We start from the raw sequence: 21,135 nt of genomic DNA, 5'->3' as shown, positions 1-21,135 counted from the left end.
AGGCCTCTTGTCCAGGAACAAGTCCCGGGTCGGCTAGAGACTCTATCTCATAAAAGCTAGCTGGCCTGCCTAGACACATCCTGCACAGAGGCAAGAGCAAATCCTTGGCACATTCCGCGCTGCGTTCGTTTTGGTACAGAGGGTCAAGCAGTCACCACTTCAATGGAATTACGCATTCGCCACCACTAAAGTAGTAAACCCACTTACTCCATGTCCCGGCTTCAGAGCTACGTGGGTGTCCCCTTTCACAATCCTGCTAGTTGCAGAGCTACAGGGGAGTCCCCCTTCACAATTCTACCGCGGCCGTTTACACAATCCTACTAAAAAGAAACTCAAAAGTAAGAAAATCAGTTCACATACCTCTTTCACATGGATCACTACTCTCCATGCACTTATGTCAAACGTCCGGTCTTCCGTTAAGTTCAACCGGGTCAGGTCCCATTTGACCAGTTCATTTCAAGCCAGCTTCGGTCGGCCTCTATGCTTCATCCTTCTTTCCGCACGTTTGATTGTCTTATGCGAACCAGAGCATCTGGTGGTCCTCGCTGGAGGTTCCCAAACCAGCGCAACCAATGTTGGGTGACCATCTCCACTATTGGTGCCACCCCAAGCTTGTTGCGTATACACTCATTCCTTATTCAGTCATGTCTCATGTATTCGCAGGCCCACCTCAGCATCCGCATCTCTGTTGCTTGTAGTTCTTGATGTGGATTTTAGATAACCAAAATTAATGATTAAATGAAACCTAGTTATATCCGCAAGCGCACAGGTCAATTGTAGTATCGATAGCAAATGCGGGTCGTTCCCACGAGGAGTGTATGAAAATACTACTACTAACTAATACCAATAACCAACTAATCAATTCCAAGGATTTAGAAATTCACGAAATTATGAAAGAAAAATAGTAAAGATGTAACCAAAATAGGGAATGGGTTCTTAGGATTTTCGGTTTCCACCAATCAATTATGCAAACTCTACTAGTCTTTAAAAACATATTTCATGCATTTTTAAATATTGTTTCTCCGCTGTAATTTTCTTCGCTTCTTATGTAGTGATCCTAAAGCATTACCTATCTATCCTTGCATACCACGTCTAGGGATTTAACCGAAGCACGAAATATCAATTCAAAAGCATAAATAATCTAGAAAATCACATAAACAATTAGATACAAGCTTTTATGAAGATAAATTACTAGTCATTCAAATCATTATTAAGCATATAAATGTAGAGTTCACACAATCAAATTGGTTTCTACCTAAACTCTAACATGATTAGCTAGACATGGCTTTCTCAAAATCCATAAACATATTAAGATCAAAAACTCTAGATAAATAAAAATGGAATCGAAGAAAAATGAAACTCCAAACCCTATTCTTCTCTTCCGCTGCGGCTATGTAGCCTCCAGCCGGCCTCTTTCCTGCTTTTTGGCTTGTTGCCGCAACCTCCTCCCTTCTATTCCCCCATGCAATGATGCCATAAAATAATAATTTTCTTTTTAGCCAATGACATGGTGCCATGTCATCTATTCCAGCACATCCTTCCATTTTAATTCCGAGCTTATTAATCTCATTGGCCCATTATAACTTGCTGCATGTGCATGACTAAATAGGACATAAATATATACCTATTAATCACGATCCCACTTTGGACTCCATTTCATGTTGTGCTACTAACTAAAATAGCACTGCCACCTCGAGCTAGCTAGTGTACAAAATGATTCCATTCATGACCCATTAGTAGATATTTCTTTCTCTCGTACAAGAACATGAGAAGTCAAACCATTCACTTATAAAGTATTCTTTCATTCCAACTCTACTGCCGCACGACCACCGTTTAAAAATCACCACTGCGACCAACACATCGGCCATCATAACCATCTTCTGTCTCACTGCATTTAACATCACCAGTGGCTCAATCGAAATTAGCCCAGCGATCAGAAATATACATATATAACACCAGCTTCTATTTCCCTTCATCGCAAAAAATCAATAATCCATTTCAGTTCTCACTTCCAAGTTCCAATAGTTGCCCAGCCATCGACACAAACCAACACCATCTTTTTTCTGTCCGTCCAACTCTCAGCACCCACCGGAGGTAAGGCATTTGAATCATCTCCTTCGAACCAACAGTGACCAGCTACACCCACCGGCGTGTGTACTGCAGCCAACAAATTCTCGTCAGCTGCCAAGCTTCTAACAACTACTAGTCTGCTGTGTAATAAATCCACCACAATCACGAGTACTGCAGCCAACACCGATTCAGTTAAGTACACCATTAATCATCACCCACTTCAATCAAAATTCCGAGTACTCAACTTCCAAATTCAGGCCACATCACCCCACATGAAGACGTGGTGGGAAAGATGCCACGAAACGCACTTTGTTTACCAAACAAGAATCATATTTTTGTCTCCTTGAGGCCTGGCTGTGAATTTTTAATGTAGCCAAGCAGGTGATGGCATGATGCTACAGACACAAATATTAAGGAATCCTGCAGTTAACCTCTTCTTCGGATGCCATATATGGCAAACATCATTTTTGCTTTCATTTAGCCAAATATCTTTCTGTGATCGGATTCGTAAGTATTTTATACAAAAAGCAATAAAATAATGTTATTAGCCAAAATATCGAGTCCTAGATAATATAAATATGGTTATAAAATTTAACACTTATGTGCTTATCGGTTCTCTGATGTGTTGGCTTTCAGTCACCCAACATTCCGCTCCATACAACATCGCATGTCGGATCGCCGTTTTGTAGAACTTTCCTTTTAGGTTTGTTGGGAATTTTCGGTCACATAGGACACCCGTCGTCGTTCTCCATTTTTCCCATCCTATCTGGGTTCTATGTCGAATGTCCTCGCCGATATCCCCATCGTATTGGATCATCGATCTCAGATATTCAAAGGAGTCCTTCATTGGTACAGGTTCCCCATCTAGAAGAACGTCCCCGACATCGGGTCTGGTATCGTCGAAATCGCACATCAGGTATTCAGTCTTAGTCCTACTGAGTTTGAAGCCCTTCAATTCTAGAGTTTGCCTCCACCACTCTAGTTTGTCCTTTACCTCTTTCACTGATATACCAATTAACGCCACATTATCTGCGAAGAGCATACACCAAGGGATCTCACCCCATATGTCCCTTGTAACTTGATCTATTACTAGAGCAAATATATAAGGACTCAAGGATGATCCCTGATGTAGCCCTATCTTGATCGGGAAATCGTTCGAAATTCCGTCGCACGTCTGGACACCGGTGACCGCTCCCCCATATATATCCTTGATAGAAGTTATGTATTTCGGTGATACCTTCTTCTGTTCGAGTGTGCACCACATCAAGTCACGCGAAACTTTGTCGTAAGCTTTCTCAAGATCAATAAATACCATGTGCAGGTCTCGCTTTTGTTCCTGGTATCGTTCCATCAGTTGTCTAACCAGGAAATCCCTTCCGTTGTCGATCTTCCAGACATAAAACCAAATTAATTCTTCATTACACAAATCTCCAATCGTAAACAACGATTGATGGCGTATTCCCACAGCTTCATTGTATGGCTCATGATCAATTTGATTCCCCTGTAATTTTTAGAGCTCTGGATATCCCCTTTATTTTTGAAGATCGGCACGATCACGGTTCTTCGGCATTCATTCGTCATCCTCTTTAACCGAAAGATACTATTGAATAGCTTGGTCAACCAGGCCATCCCTTCATCTCCAGTCACTTCCATATCTCCCAAGATAGATACATCAGTATATAAATCGTAGCTATTAATATATCCACTTTTTTATATGCTCTTAAATTTAATTGACAATATGACCAAGAAAACAAATATACATGACCAAGGAAAAAAAGAAGATGAAAAGTAGATTTAAAATTTTGATTTTGTTCACCATGATATTAATGATACCATAGGAAATAAGTCATTCGAATAATTTATAAAGTCTTTCACGTATTCAGAACTACTGTTTCCTTCTAGTTTTATCTCATGGTAGTATTCTGATGATGTAGGAGTGAAATATCGCACAATCATTATGTATGCGAAGTAAAAGTCATTTGTCTTAAGCGAGGATTATTGCACATGTTATAATTAGGATGACGTATTTAATGATATCAGCATAGTCACGAGTAAAGTGTGATGATCTGTGCGAAGGAGTAAAGTGTGCGAGATTGAATGTATGTATATGAGCGATTATAACGCACAGTAATTCCGAAAATAGGGGATCTATTAGCTGTCATCCACTATGTCTTACCCTATATAAGGGGAAGGAATCTGTGTATTAAGGAGAGATCTTTTTGAGAGTTGAGACTTGGAATTTAGGATAGAGAAAGATTGTTTGTTCTCGAAGTTATAACTTATCTCAATTCTTGTAATCATATCAAAGATTTTATGAATGAATGTATGAAGTTTAAGATGATCACTTGAATTAATATTAGATTTCATTAAGGGTGTGGTTGTAGGATTTCCTGCAACTACATTTGGCGCTAGAAAACAGCTTGGAGTGATATATCCTGTTGGTAAATTTGTTTAAAAATCAATTTTCCATAATTAAAATAGCCTAGAACTTTTCTTTCATCATTTGAAATGTTCAACATCACATCTTTTCAATCCTTTTCAAAAAAAGTTTTTCATTTGTTTAATACAAGAAAGTAGAAATGGTGAGAATCAGATCTACTGTTGATCAAGCGACAGCAGCTAGAAGAAGTCAAAGAATTGCGGAACGAAGAAGATGAGAAATTCATGAGCAATTAGAGGAAGGAGAAAGATCAAATCAAAGAAATGATGTTCCGAATGGACTACAACGTACACAATGGCAGAATAACGATATTGATTATGATAGAGTGAGTATTCATACTGCACATACGAACTCTACTGAAGATGAAACACAGAGAACTGGAGATGAAGGAAGGATTGAAGGAAATGAAGAAAATATGACACTTGAATAATTAAGAAAAAATTGATTGCAGAGCGACAAAGAGAAGATGAAGAGCGTGCGAATTTGATACGACAGAATGAAAATTTAAGAGAAGAGAATCTCAGATTGCATGAACAAAGATCAAGAAGCATTACGCGATCAAGATCAAGAACCAGCAGAAGTTCATCAAGAAAAAGTCGATAAAATCGAAGAGATGCTAGGAGAGAGAAAACATTAGGAAATATTGATGAGAATTTGCAAGAAGATGATAATATACAAGATCAACGCGACGAGAGACGCACAATAAATGACCGATACGAACAGCCACATGAGCGTCGTCGCATACAAGAAGACCAAAGATACAATAGATTTCAAGATGCAACCGAACGTCATCATACTCGTTATGAATCATTTAATGATGGAGAACATGATCCGGAACAAGGGATAATTCTATTACATGGTAGACAAATGTTGAGGTATCAATATGCACGCGAACAAGAAAAAGAGAGAAACAATGTTGGTCGCGAACATGCGAGATCTGAACGAGAAAGGCATAGAAGAAGAAGAGAGCAAACTGAAGAAAGAGAAATTGAAGAGGCCATACGACATAATAATCATGAGAATAGATTACGGTAAGCCAGATTAAAAAGACCTATGCAACAGGATTTGGACCAAACTATGAGCGAAGAAATTCTCAGAGAAATGGCAGAATTGAGAGAAATGATGACTGCGCGAAAAAATAGTGGAAGGAGACAATTAGAGGAAGCAGTAGAAGAAGCTGGAAAAAAACCTTTTGCAAGGCAAATTTAATTGAATTAATACCACCAAAATGAAATTTACCTGTATTCACTAGTATATTTGATGGTAGTACATGTGCAGTACAACATATAAAAGCCTATAGCCGATCTTTATTGCAGTATGAAGAAAATGATGCGGTGATGTGCAAGTATTTTCCTGCAAAGCTTGACTGGAGAAGCCTTGCAGTGGTTTGAGGGATTACCAGTAGGAACTATTAGATAATTTCGTCATTTACAGAACGTCTTCTTAGAACAATATATTAGTAATAATATGTCAAGACCGGGAATTGAGACGGCCTTTGGACTTCGCAGAAGGGTCAATGAAAGCTTGCGTCATCTAACAACGCGTTGGAGAACCATGTGTAGTGAAATCTCAAGACGAGTAGATGAGAGATTTCTTATACTAGCCTTTGTCAATGCTCTCTTTCCTACAGATTTATTATATACACAGATTTTCAGGATAAAAGACACAATCACAATGTCGGAGTTGCGTGAATTTCAAGAAGAGTATATTGCACTTGAGGAGAAGCAGAGAGACATGGAATCTTATACAGTCGCAATGCCTAATGCGAACAATGGGAATGCAAGTTTACTCCCAAGGATGAAAAATGTTGTTGCAACTACATCGCAGGAAAATCAAGGAAAGAAGAATACAGAGATGGAACAAAAGCTGGTAGCCATGGGTAGTGCAGACCAGGAAGAGTTCGAAAGAGAATATAAAGAAGCACAATCCCAAGCTAGAGGAAGAAATAACAAGATTCAAAGAATGGATAACCCTATGGAAGGTTATAGAGGCCAACAATAGTATAATAATAGAAGACAAGGGAATGGAAAGGTGATCTGGGAACAAATAAGTTTGCCAAAGTTGAATACTACAGTGGACAAAGTCTGGGAAGCTGTTATACTAATGGAAAAAAATCCCGAACCAATACAATGTAGGAGATGAACCATAACCAGGCAGAAGGAGCAATGACTTCTGTGTATATCATCGCTTTCATGGTCACACAACAAGTAATTGCAGAAATGTGAGGAAAATCATACCGAGAATGATTGATCAAGGAAAATTGAATCACTTCTTAGTACAGCAGCCGCAAAATTTACCACCAGCACTATCAGGAGGAAATCCATATGGTGAAGAAAAAGGGAAGAATACATTTGTAATTGAAGTAGGTGTGAAGGAAAAGAATCTATAATGCAATTCGATTATACACTCTTTCAAAAATATAGAAGATTTTCATGACAACATCTTAAGTCGTGTGTATGCGAGAGATAATGAGGCAAGAGAAATCCTTAATCTTGCGAAGATATCACCATTAAAGGATTGGCAAAAACAAGCCATTTCGTTCAGTGCAGAAGAAACACCAGGAGGAGGATAATTACATGAATATCCATTAGTGGTAAAGTTGGGAATTAATCCAAAAGAAAAAATAGATGATGAGGATGAAGAAGAAGATGAAGCAAATACTTGGGCTATAAATAGAATACTCATAGATCCTGGGAGTTCTGTTGATATTCTCTTATATCATACGTACAATACTATGAGAGGAAGGGATGACGAGTTAATTCCTTCAACTTACAAAATCTATGGATTTAATGGCGCTGCAAACAAGCCAAAACTAGAAACCAAAATGAGAATTCCACTGCGAAGTCTGCCAACAAAAATCGTATTCTGTGTTGTATATGTTGAATCACCATATAATGCTCTGATTGGAAGACCATGGTTACATAGTATCTTGGGTGTGGCTTCGACATTTCACCAGTGCATAAAATTTCCTTTACCTAAAGGTCTAGGTATAATAAGAGGAGATACAAATGAAGGAAGAAATTGTTAGGAAATTGATATTGATAAGTGCGAAGAGCGAGAATACTAACGAAGAAATTGGAAGCAGCATGCTAAGGATAGCCAAAGGGGTGAAAGATTAATGGTGGATGTAGTATCTAAATCTGGGAAGATAGACATGAAGGGTAATGAAGCAAAATCTTCTGCAAATAATAACACCAAACGAGTCAGAGAAATTACTTTTAAAGAAGGAGAGCGAGTGCAGAACCAGAAGTTGTGTTCTCAGAAGAAAAGTACTATGTGCGATGATACTCGCACAGGGGAAATTGAAGATATAATGAGAAATAATGTTCTAAGAAGCATCAATGAACTTAAAGAAATACAAAAGATGGTGGGAGCAGAAGAGTAATATGAATATCTTTCTTCATGTATGAGAAATCAGTAAGAATTCTATGTATTAGAGTTATATAACTCACAAAAATGAACGGAATGAAAAATTTCTATTTTCATAAGATGATATTATATCGAGAAAGGCAAATGAAAGACCTTAAAGTAAGACATTAGTATAAGGAAACAAAATATATAACAACAAAAGAGAGGTATCCAACTGTGGCGTGCACCCTAGTTCGCATAAATGCAAGAGGCAAAAAGTAAGACCTATCGCACGTCACATTTGGGGAAACCTGATAAGCATAACTCAAGGGAAAGCTACATCGACCCTGGAACTTGAGTTATGGAGATTTGGGGTGAGAAAAAACAATAAAGCTCATCCAGGAGAGGTGCCTTAAAATTTTAGTCCATGGTTATTACTTTAGATTGAGAGACTAAGGTAAGAAAGTCTCTCCTAAGGAGTGCAGAAACTCGATCAGGGCGTCGAGGTACACGGTTGAGTCAAGAATGCTGGGGGCATTGGAGCCTACTTTTCTATTCTTGACAAGTCCTGACTATGATGCACTCGGTCTGAAGAAACCCTACTTAGGGTGCGGTATCGTAACCATAAACCTTATCGGTGGAGGGATAAGAGGCTGCGAAATCAACTTGTTGTTGTATTACCGGATGGGAGGAGCCAACCTTAACCCGGTAGAGGTAAGCTTCCTTGAAGGGTCAACCAGGGGGAATATAAGGACGACACCCTCCATTAGGGAGCTGAATCACGTTCATTTTGAACTTTAAGGATGGTTTCTTGGAATTTTTCTAATCCTTTCGCACCCTTGAGAGCGACTTCATCTTTTTCAGTAATGAGTTTATTCTTCTTTTCTTCCAAAAGTTGAATTGTCTCGTTATTTTCATGAAGACGGCGTTTGAAGTTATTAAGTGTAGTTAGTAAGGGTCTATGATCCATTCTAAGAGCAGTATACTTCAATCTTAATTCTTCCAGGGTGAGGTTCTCAAATCCTTTGGTTGGATAATTGTTTAAAGAAGAATTAAGATGTTCTAAAAGGGTTTCCTCGTCAGAAAAGTTAGATGCCTCATCGGAAAGATTATAAATATCTGCGAATATAAAGAAATGAGGAATGCTAATTATCACGTAAAACAAGGAGAATGAAAAAAATAAAGATTACATACCAATAATTTCTTCATTTCATTCTCGAGCCTTGCGAAGTAATTCAATGTTGGTAGAATTTTCAGCTTTAAGTTTGGCATTTTCTTTTCCCAAGTTGAGAAGTTTCCTTTGATAATCCGAAGAAACCACATATGATAAACGAGATACCTGTAAAAAGTATAAGAAAGATGTTACGAGTTGGAGAAGAAGATTAAAAAGAAGGTATAAAAGAAGGTTTAGATATTACCAAAGAACCAATCGCATATTGGAAACTTGGGTCTACAGCAGAAGAAGCTCCGCGAAGAGATGGATCATCCAAAATAGAAGCATCGCAGACTTTCGAGACCATGCCAAAAGTACGTTGTAGATCATCATCATCCAGAGCCGCCATGGAATCAGAAAAAAGGTTGGATAACCCTTTCATTGAAGAAGAGATTGATGGATCTTCAGAAGTCAGAATATCATCATCACTAGATTCAGAACTTGAAGAAGGTTAGAATTCTTTACGCTTCTTTGAAAGATCAGAAGAATAAGTCTTGGACCCAGATTTAGATGTGAGTCTCTTGGTTCGTTTCTTGGTCTTCCCAGCATCCTTGAAAAAGTGGGGGTCTAACACCACCACCCAATATTTCGCTTAGCAATCTGTATGGACTAACTCCGAAATACTTTGCTAGAGAATCAACTAGACAGTCAGACTCAATCTAGATAAAAGTATCTCAAAGAGTTAATATCTCTCTCTTGTTTTTGATATTACTCAAGCTAATAGAAATCAGCGAGTCCTAATCAAACACAAGGAATACTTGGACGGTACCAAAGACCAATGTCCAAGGATCAATCAATATCAATCAACAACCAAAGGTTGGATTTCCAATTGATGATCTTTAATGCACAACCTGTATTATTTCAATTATATAAAAAATATAATGCGGAAAAGAAATAACACAGACACCAGAAGTTTTGTTAACGAGGAAACCGCAAATGCAGAAAACCCCCGGGACCTAGTCCAGATTGAACACACACTGTATTAAGCCGCTACAGACACTAGCCTACTCCAAGCTAACTTCGGACTGGACTATAGTTGAACCCCAATCAGTCTCCCACTAATTCAGGGTACAGTTGTACTCCTACGCCTCTGATCCCAGCAGGATACTGCGCACTTGATTCCCTTAGCTGATCTCACCCACAACCAAGAGTTGCTGCAACCCAAAATCATAGACTTGATAATAAAAAAATCTGCCTCACACTGAAAAGTCTATCAAAGGATAAATCTGTCTCCCACAGAAAAACCCTAGGTTTTGTTCCGTCTTAAGATATAAAATCAAGGTGAACAGGAACCAATTAATAATCCGGTCTTATATTCCCGAAGAACAACCTAGATTAATCAATCACCTCTCAACAATCCTTCTTGACTACACAAGCGGTTTGTCGAGGAATCACAAACAGTGAGATGAAGATGTTTGTGACTTCTTTATCTTGGATATCGGAGAACTCTCACGATCTCAAGCCAATCAAAGATTGTACTCGTACGATAGAAGATGCAAGATCAGATCACACAACTACGATAAAAGTAGTATCGGTCTGGCTTCACAATTCCAATGAAGTCTTTAAGTCGTTAACCTGGTTTTAGAGAAGAAAACCAAAGGTTTAAGGAGAATCGACTCTAGCGAGCGCACTAGTATCACACAGAAGTGTGGGGATTAGTTTTGCACAATGCTAGATGTCTCCTTTATATAGCCTTCAAATCAGGGTTTTGCCTTAGGTACAAAGCAATCCATATTCACCGTTAGATGAAAACCTGATTTAGATTCAAGCTAATATTTTTCAACCATTAGATCGAAAACTTAGCTTGTCACACACACTTGGGTAGACGTTTACTGGGTTTGTGAAAATCATGCCCAAACGTGTACGTGTATGTTGGTTCAACATAGTAACCCAAAAGGTTAACTATATGAGCATTTCATATTAACCTAGTTCTTCTTCACCATAACTAGTTCAATTGACTCAAATGAACTAGTTAGAGAGTTGTTCAATTGCTATGAGATCTTATTTAACTACACAAGACACAATTGAAACAAAGATGATTCGATTCGATGAATCTGCTCATGAACTTTATAGCCACGGTTTGCATAAAACATTTCTTAGTAATTCAAGTTTCATGTTCAGAGCACATCTTTAGATCATAACCACTTAAGCTCACAAACAAGTTCGCGGACTTAAGACAACCGACAGAGTTTTCCAAACTCAGCAGAAAATCTCGGCAAAGAGACTTCCACCAGTTCGCGGACTAAACACGCAAACGAGTTTTTGGAAAATCCCGGCAGAAATTCTCGATGAGAGAACTTACGTCAGTTCGCGGACTTGGCAAAGCCAATTCCTCCGGTTTCTCTCAATCAACAAAGTTCGAAAACTTCGGATTAAGGAATACATGGTTATGTAATCTAAACTCTCATTCCAATCTTTGAGACATTCTCAGAGGACGTTATATAAACGTTATTCACAGACCGTTTCACTCCAGAGCAATTCTCAAAGTAATTGAAAATTTTCATGACTTTTGTCACTAGGTGAAGATAAACTTGATCAAAGCGAAACGCTTTACCAACACACGATTTCGAGAAAAAGATAAGTAGTGAATACTTAGCTTGAAATGTCAAATGTGTATGATCCAGTCTATATAGCATACGACTTTTTGTCTCATAAGAAGTAAGAGATAGAATAGATAGACTTTTGGGTGATAGATAAGTTCAAGTCTCCACATACCTTTTTTGTTGATGAAGTTCCACGGTTCCTTGAGTAGATCTTCGTCGTTGTATGATGAATCTCCATGAAGTCCTTGAGCTCAACTACACTTTTTTATCCTAGTCCGAGACTTAGCTATAATAGACTAGAAATCAAGACTAATAGTTTTGATAAATAACATTGACAAACATGCTTGATATAGCAACGCATGCGAGGTCGACCGAGCTATGCTCTAACAATCTCCCCCTTTGTCAATTTTAGTGACAAAACTATTAATACATATGGAATACAAAAAAGATAAATTTAGTGGCTCCTATTCCATAGTTTAATCTTCAACGTTCCTTGAAATCTTCGTCCTTCCAAGTACTCCAATGATACCAAAGGTTGTAAGTTTAGCACCACCATTGTTGAAGATCCGCAGCTATAACAATGAGATAAATCGAGATTCTCGATCATTATTATACAGTGTGACAGTATCATTACGTACCATCAAAGTCCAATTGCATCACGACTTTAACAACAATACTATGGTGATATGTATCACTCCCCCTTAGTCAATACTCCATCTCGATCATGGAAACCACTCCACCTTACACAATAATCCGAAAACCATATGTATTTGTAGTGTGAACTACATTATTTCTCCCCCGTTTTGTCAATAAAATTGGCAAAGGCAAAAGAACGAGATCATAATGAAATTTCCACAAGAGACATTTCATAGACTAAAAGAAAAATACATACCAACTTAATTTATATGCAATCATAAAGCCGAAGCTAAATGCATTCATCAAGGAGTTTTAAGATACAAGATAACCCCTATAAAATTCCACAACCGCACACCCCGCAAGATATTACCATTAAGCACAAGAAGAACTCTCCCCCATTTGATGTCATTCCCGAGAGAACAACAAGATAGACCTTAATTTCGAAAGAAAAGAAGGATTTTTAATTGGACACCAAAAACCATAGGAAAATGATTTTCTAATTCCAAAACTCAATCAAATTAATCACAAGCAAACCCATGATTAGTTTAATTGGAATACGCAACTAAATCAAACCACAAAAGTGATCAATTTAATTGATTGTGCTCAACATAAGTAAACTTACGGATCTACGACTAAGGTAATCATACGGAGATGACTAACTTAATCGTTCACATGCTCAACATAAGGAAAACCTTACGGAATATACGACTACATCAACCAATAGAACATAGTTAGTATAGCCGTTCATATACTCAACACAAGAACTTGTGGAATATATGAAAACTCAACTAGACTAATTACAAGAGAACCCATAATTTATCTAATTGGAATACAAACAATCAAACTAATCACGAAAGTAATCAATTTAATTGTCAAAAGTTTTTCTCGACAAAAGAAGACTTTCGGAGCAAATAACTAAATAACCAACCAAGATGATTAATTTAGTTCATAATGCTCAACACATAGTATCTTATGGAACAACCAACAAATCCAATAAGAAAAATCGACTTCGTTGTATCGTGCTCAACATAAGACACACAATGGAGCCTTCACGGTAATACAAAAAGAATGGATCAATGAAGATCAATACCGTGGAATACATACAAGGATCTATTCTATCTTTCCATCACTATACGCATAATGACATAATAGACTTTATCCTTGTCACACAAAAGATTTTATCCTATTTTCCATCAAGTAAATGACTGCATAAGCATAACTTTTGTATTTGTCAAAAGTCCATTCGTCCTTTCATCAATACGAATACCAATTCATGAACGACTTTACTTTTGACAACATATGGGACCTTCAAGTTCACGGACGCAAACAATACATATCCCATAAACAATTGCAATATCACAAAATCATAAAGATTAATACTACAATAACAATGTTTGCCCTTAGAAGGTAGAATCAATATTTTTCGCACGGATTTATACCAAGAGTGGTTACCAAAGTCATATAAAAAGATTTCCTTAACAAAGAAGAACATACAAAGTCATTGACGACTATGCACCATAGTTCACATGAGATGATTGTGAACGATCAAGAATATATATAAATGTGAACTACTACCCATTCTCGAACTTCCTTCTTTTTGATTCACCAACATCACTCTTGTAACAGCCACAAAATATCTTAGAACAGGATTTCTCCAAGAATCCTAGTGCCCAAGTCCAAGAGAATAGAACAAGTGCAACGAAACAGAGCAAACACTAAAAAATAAGAGACAGGACAAAGACCAATATTAACTCATCCAAATTCAACAATTCTCATCTACATTTTGAAGGTAATTCAATAAGGAAGGGAATGCAAAAATAATGAGGTAAATCCGAGTTCGGACGAAGAAGTTATGGCCAAAACAAGTTTACCGAATATCGACGTCAAGTATGCGTACGGGTTTGCAAACTTAAACACCTGGATTTTGATTTTGAATGCTATTATGCACACTTGGTATGTGTACCATGTAATCCAAACATCCCGAACTATTATTTTCAAACCTAAACATTTAAGAACCTTAAACACAAACCAAGTTAGGTAGAAATGAACGATAAGCAAGATTATTATAAGTATTCTAAGCAAATAAAAGTACAAATCTTGCTCAAGTTTATAGACATAACTTTTTAGATGAATCCAATCGAATTCTACCGCCTTACCGAACATAATCTGTGTGCCCCAATTCTTGTGCTTCCCTCACCGTATACAAGGCAGAACATTCCTTGGTGAGGATGCACTTCCAACACAATCAAGTTGCGTTGGGGTGAACAAAGTCTTGCTCACCACAAGTGACTTTTGGATTATCATGAAGGAGATCTCTTTTAGAACCTTTCACATCCAAATCCATCTTCCCAAAGAACTCTTTAAGTTCCAGCATCATGGATACTGCTTCTCCATAGTCATGGAACTTTCTGGGAGATCATTCCTTTTCATACTCAAAAAATCATTGACTTTCTTTGGTATCCAGTTTTGAGTGCGTTTAGGAACGACCGAAACCTTCTTCCCATTACTCTCTTCAAGATTCTCCGGAAGAGAATTGGATTGACTATTCTTTTGCAAGTTAGTCTTTCTCCAATTGGGAGCATCAGATCTTGTATTCGTCTTTACGAAGTTATACTTTTGATAACCATTACGATTGTGAAAAGGATTCGTATGACGTTTATAGGCAAATCTAGGATTATCACAACACTGATTCCTTTGCCTAAAGGTTGGACGTTTACAACCCGTAATGTCAAGAATGTTAGCCTTAACATATGATCCCGATTTAATAACTTCTTTTGACACCCAAACAAGAATATCATGAAGTTTTTCATTCCTTATATGAAAACGACATCTCCTTTCCAGGCGACCTTTGTTTCCACAATAATGACAAATATAAGGAACGTTCTTACCCGAATTCATGTGTGCTGGTTTTAGAGGTTGATATACTTTGCTCTTTTGAACCTTAACTACCGGTGAAGGTATTTCACTTTTGCCATCAGTGGAAAACTTTTGTTGAGAAGAATCACTAGCCTTGAAAATTTTTACCTCTTTGCTAATACTTGGATCATCTATTCCCTTATAGCCCAATCCTCGTGCATCACGATGATTTTTACTTGCTCCTAGCATAGTGGTTAATTTGCTTGAACTAGTATTGAATTTTTTCAAGTCATCTTCCAACATCTTGATTTTATCAAGAGCAGCAGCTAAATCAGCCTCAAGGCGTTTTTCTCGAGCGAGATAAGCGCTTTCTCTGTCATCAAAACTTGTTTATTGAGAGTTAAACCTTGCTTCATATTCGACAAGTTTCTCTTCCAAAAAAAAGTACTTTTGATAAAGATTATCACATTCAAGTGACTTCATACGTAGGTTTTCCTCGGAATCCTTGAGGATCGATTCGCAAGAACGATTCGAAAAATAAACACCTGCGTAACGTCTTCTCAATTTCTTGTTTTCTCGACAGAAGGGAGTCAGAAGAGGTGAGACATGAAAAGTTGTAATCTTCTTCATCTTCCACGAATCCAAAAACTTAACATACTCCGAGACTTCCTCATCAACATCTCTATCAATATCTGAGTCACCTTCATCAGAAAGTTCATCCAACTGTTCTTCTAGGAGAGTTTCCCAATCAACAATTTTTACATCAAGAGAATGTTTAGATATTGACTTAGATGTGACAGTTCTCTCAGGTGAATCCAAGCTTTTAGAATCATATGGTAATTTCTGAACTGGTACGTTATTAGAGATAGACTCGCCCATAATCAGATCGCTACAAATACAGACTTGTAAGGTCTTTAATGTGTTTGCCTGCTCTGATACCAATTGAAAAATCGTGGGTCTAACAACACCACCCAATATTTCGCTTAGCAATCTGTATGGACTAACTCCGAAATACTTTGCTAGAGAATCAACTAGACAGTCAGACTCAATCTAGATAAAAGTATCTCAAGGAGTTAATATCTCTCTCTTGTTTTTGATATTACTTAACCTAATAGAAATCATCGAGTCCTAATCAAACACAGGGAATACTTGGACGGTACCAAAGACCAATGTCCAAGGATCAATCAATATCAATCAAAAACCAAAGGTTAGATTTCCAATTGATGATCTTTAACGCACAATCTGTATTATTTCAATTATATAAAAAATATAATGCGGAAAAGAAATAACACAGACACCAGAAGTTTTGTTAACGAAGAAACCGCAAATGCAGAAAACCCCGGGACCTGGTCCAGATTGGATACACACTGTATTAAGCCTCTACAGACACTAGCCTACTCCAAGCTAACTTCAGACTGGACTATAGTTGAACCCCAATCAGTCTCCCACTAATTCAGGGTACAGTTATACTCCTACACCTCTGATCCCAGCAGGATACTGCGCACTTGATTCCCTTAGCTGATCTCACCCACAACCAAGAGTTGCTGCAACCCAAAATCGCAGACTTGATAATAAACAAATCTGCCTCACACTGAAAAGTCTATCAAAGGATAAATCTGTCTCCCACAGAAAAACCCTAGGTTTTGTTCCGTCTTAAGATATAAAATCAAGGTGAACAGGAACCAATTGATAATCCGGTCTTATATTCCCGAAGAACAACCTAGATTAATCAATCACCTCTCAACAATCCTTCTTGACTACACAAGCAGTTTGTCAAGGAATCACAAACAGTGAGACGAAGATGTTTGTGACTTCTTTATCTTGCCTATCGGAGAACTCTCACGATCTCAATCCAATCAAAGATTGTACTCGTACGATAGAAGATGCAAGATCAGATCACACAACTACGATAAAAGTAGTGTCGGTCTGGCTTCACAATTCCAATGAAGTCTGTAAGTCGTTAACTTGGTTTTAGAGAAGAAAACCAAAGGTTTAAGGAGAATCGACTCTAGCGAGCGCACTAGTATCACACAGACGTGTGGGGATTAGTTTTGCACAATGCTAGATGTCTCCTTTATATAACCTTCAAATCAGGGTTTTGCCTTAGTTACAAAGCAATCCATATTCTTCGTTATATGAAAACCTGATTTAGATTAAATCTAATATTTCTCAACCGTTAGATCGAAAACTTAGCTTGTCACACACACTTGGGTAGACGTTTACTGGGTTTGTGAAAACTATGCCCAAACGTGTAGGTGTATGTTGGTTCAACATAGTAACCAAAAGGTTAACCATATGAGCATTTCATATTAACCTAGTTCTTCTTCACCATAACTAGTTCAATTGACTCAAATGAACTAGTTAGAGAGTTCTTCAATTGCTATGAGATCTTATGTAACTACACAAGACACAATTGAAACAAAAATGATTCGATTCGATGAATCGGCTCATGAACTTTATATCCACGGTTTTCATAAAGCATTCCTTAGTAATTTAAGTTTCATGTTCAGAGAACATCTTTAGATCATAACCACTTAAGCTCACAAACAAGTTCAAGGACTTAAGGCAACCGACAGAGTTTTCCAAACTCAGCAGAAAATGAATTCCTGTTAATTTCTACTTATTTTTTCATAAATCACCTAAAAACCAGAGTTCATTCCAGAAATGAACTCCATATAAAAACCTAAGAAAACCAGAGTTCATTCCAGAAATGAACTCCATATAAAAACCTAAGAAAACAGAGTAGAAATGAACTCCATATAAAACATAAAAAACCCCTAAAACATAAAAAAACCAGAGTTCATTCGAAATGAACTCCATATAAAAACCCTAAAAAACCAGAGTTCATTCTCAGAAATGAACTCCATATAATCACCTAAAAAAACAGAGTTCATTCTTTTACATGAACACACACAAAAAAATCCATAAAAATCAGAGTTCATTCGTAGAAATGAACTGCAGTAACATCATCTTCATCATCTTCGTCGTCTTCAAACATCAGCAGCAACAGATCCATGAAATCATCGTCATCGTTTTCTTCTTCTTCATCATCAACAACAACATCAAATTCAAGATCTTCAACACGAGCAACAAACATCAAAAAATAAAGATCTATCGTCTTCATCGTCATCTTCAACATAAATCTATCGTCGTCTTCATCATCTTCATCGTTTTCATCATCATCTTCAAAAGAAAACAGAGTTCATTTCAAGAATGAACTTCATCAAATTCATCATCTTCAACAATAGCAGCAACAACGATGAAGAAAAACATAAATCTATCTTCATCAAGAAAAAACATCAAAATCTTCATCACAAACCAGAGTTCATTCCTGAAATGAACTCCGTCATCTTCATCTTCTTCATCAGCAACAACAACTCATCTTCATCATCTTCATCCTCTCCATCATCAGCAGCAACAACAGACGGAAAAACATCAAAATCTTCATCACAAACCAGAGTTCATTCCAGAAATGAACTCCGTCATCTTCATCTTCTTTTGTAGATCTGAAACTTACCCAAGCATGTAAGATGATAAAGGTTCATCATCATCATAAATAGCAGCAGAATCTTCAACCTCACCGTCTTCATCATCAAAACAGAAGCAAAACATCAAAAAAAAAATGCAAAACTTCATCGTATTCATCATCATCATCGTTCATCGTTCATCTTCTTCATCACTAGAGAAAAAAATAGAGAGAAGAGTGATCTTCATCTTCTTCATCACTAGCAGGAAGAAAATAAAAAAGAAAAAGAGAGAGAGAAATTCTAGATCTGAAAATATAAGAGAGAGAAAGTAAATCTGAGAATGATTCTTTTTCTCTTACTTTTTGACTATATACATGGTCCTTATCAAAAAGGGTATTTCTACCACTACAAGATGACATTTACATCATCCATGACATCACCCTCGGACCAAACTATAATTGAACTAGGTCAATTGGACTAGACTTTTTCTAAAATATTATTTGTAGGACCAATTGGTAGTTCCTGCATTATATAAAGATAGCGTATGCCACAAATCAGGCCATTTGACGGTTTTCTAGCTTCTAGATTTTTACTAATAATTATTGCGATGGACGGCTAGACTTGCACTAATCCCAAAATAACTGGCAGTCACAAGCTGTGCGGTAAACGAATTTATCTGCTTCCCCAGAACTGATACGCACTGTTCCAGAAGTTAAAAAACTGGCATTGACGTGTTTGGAGTCTTGGGACATCATCTTGACCTATGTCGCACATCCATAATTATGAAGCGAAAACTCCCGCTCATTTCCTCCGCTAAATCCCCTCGGACTCTGGTCATCTCAACTGCTGGAAATTAATTCAAAAGAGAGATTCTAGACACCGGCTAGAAACACGTAAAAAAATGCCTCTACTGAAATCCTCCAAAAGTAAGTCCAGAAAATTCTTCTAAGGTGAATGGTAAATCAACTAGATCAAAAGTTATTCTGAGAAATCAACTTTGGGTTTGGACTGGCTAGCATATCAAGAATTGAAAAGCTAATTTCAGTCTTAATCAGGTGCAGGTGGTGTAGCTGTAGACTAACTAATTAACAACCAATCAAGCATCATAATTTATCCAAATGCAACACAATATTCACAACTTCAGATCATGAACAACAATTAACCCATTTTATTGACATTAGTTCAAATTAACAAACATCCAATTAGAAGAAAAAAGTTAAGTGAAAATCAAATGAGAGGAAATGTTAGCTAATGGCCAACTTGAGCTTTCTATAAACATCCCATTCAATGCAACCTCAAACAGCAATTTCTTCAGCTTCCTAAGTGCCGGTGCAACTACGCACCGCCACCGGATTACTACCGATCTTGATCCTGTCACTAATCGTCTTCTTTTGTTACCCAATTGTACCGTTAAGCCTCTTCGCCTTCTCATTCGCTGCGGTCGATTCCAACACCAACCCATTATTCCTCCGGCTGATCCATTACTCCCACTGCTGCTGCTGCTCACTGATCTCTTAAGCATTTTTCCTGTTTTTTGGTTATATGCTGCGATTTTATGAAGAAAGTTTGCTAAGTAGTACTGAACAGATAGGATTTTGAATGAAATAGTTAGCGGTGCTCCTAGTTCGTTTTATAGTGTGGGTTTTAGGTGGAATGATCATGATCGGCATAATTACTTGAATAATCTATTAATCTTTCCCTGATTATTTAATCAATCATCTTAATTTTATTAGTTTCTCTTTTTGTGTATGTACTGTATTACATCATTTCTCACTCCATAGCTTATGGTGCTAATCATCAAAATGGGACCCACCAGTCAAAGTACTAACTACAGAACATTCGGTAAATCATAGGCTGGGTGATATCTATTGGATAATAGGCGATAAGGGCAGGATTCATTTGTTTTCTTTTTTTTTTTAAGCAGGACTCTTCTGTGAGACTACAACTACATGGTCCATTAAGGAAATGAAATGAACTTGGTATCGGATGAATGAATGAAAAGAAAAGAAACTTTGTGAGCTGATGGACTTTGCACTTCTATAGCTTGTGGTTTGGATAGTAAAAGAAGTTGTTTTTGCATTTTTTGAAACATAAAAAGTCTAAAGTCAGTTTGAATTACGGAGTTTCAGAACCACCTAAGTAAGATATAAAAAAATTTTGTGAAGCAAAAGTAAAATATTTTCTATTTCTGATTTTCGGGATTGATTTCTATTTCTTTAGAAATATATCTACTTATGATATCTAAACACCTTTTAAGTGCATGTTTGGCAATTAAAATTTGGTTGGATAGGCATAGTCTTTGTTAGGTCCGGCTACGATGGGAACGGGCCGCATATTCTAAGTATGCGTCCCCATTTCCTATGCGACACGTGATCTCCCCAACAAGCATTAGATATGTACAACGGTTTTGCAAATTAAAACTTAACTAATTCTTTGTCAATTACTATATAGCCCTTATTTACCTAAATTACAACTGAACCTATTAATGTTCTTGTATTTTGCTGCTCTGCTCATTTACTTGCCTCTTTGTGCCTGTTTACAGATTATTTTCTCTTAATCTTC

The sequence above is a fragment of the Papaver somniferum genome, chromosome 1 (genome assembly GCF_003573695.1).
Source record: "Papaver somniferum cultivar HN1 chromosome 1, ASM357369v1, whole genome shotgun sequence".
NCBI classification, from domain to species: domain Eukaryota; kingdom Viridiplantae; phylum Streptophyta; class Magnoliopsida; order Ranunculales; family Papaveraceae; genus Papaver; species Papaver somniferum.
Note: the sequence above shows the minus strand (reverse complement) of the source record.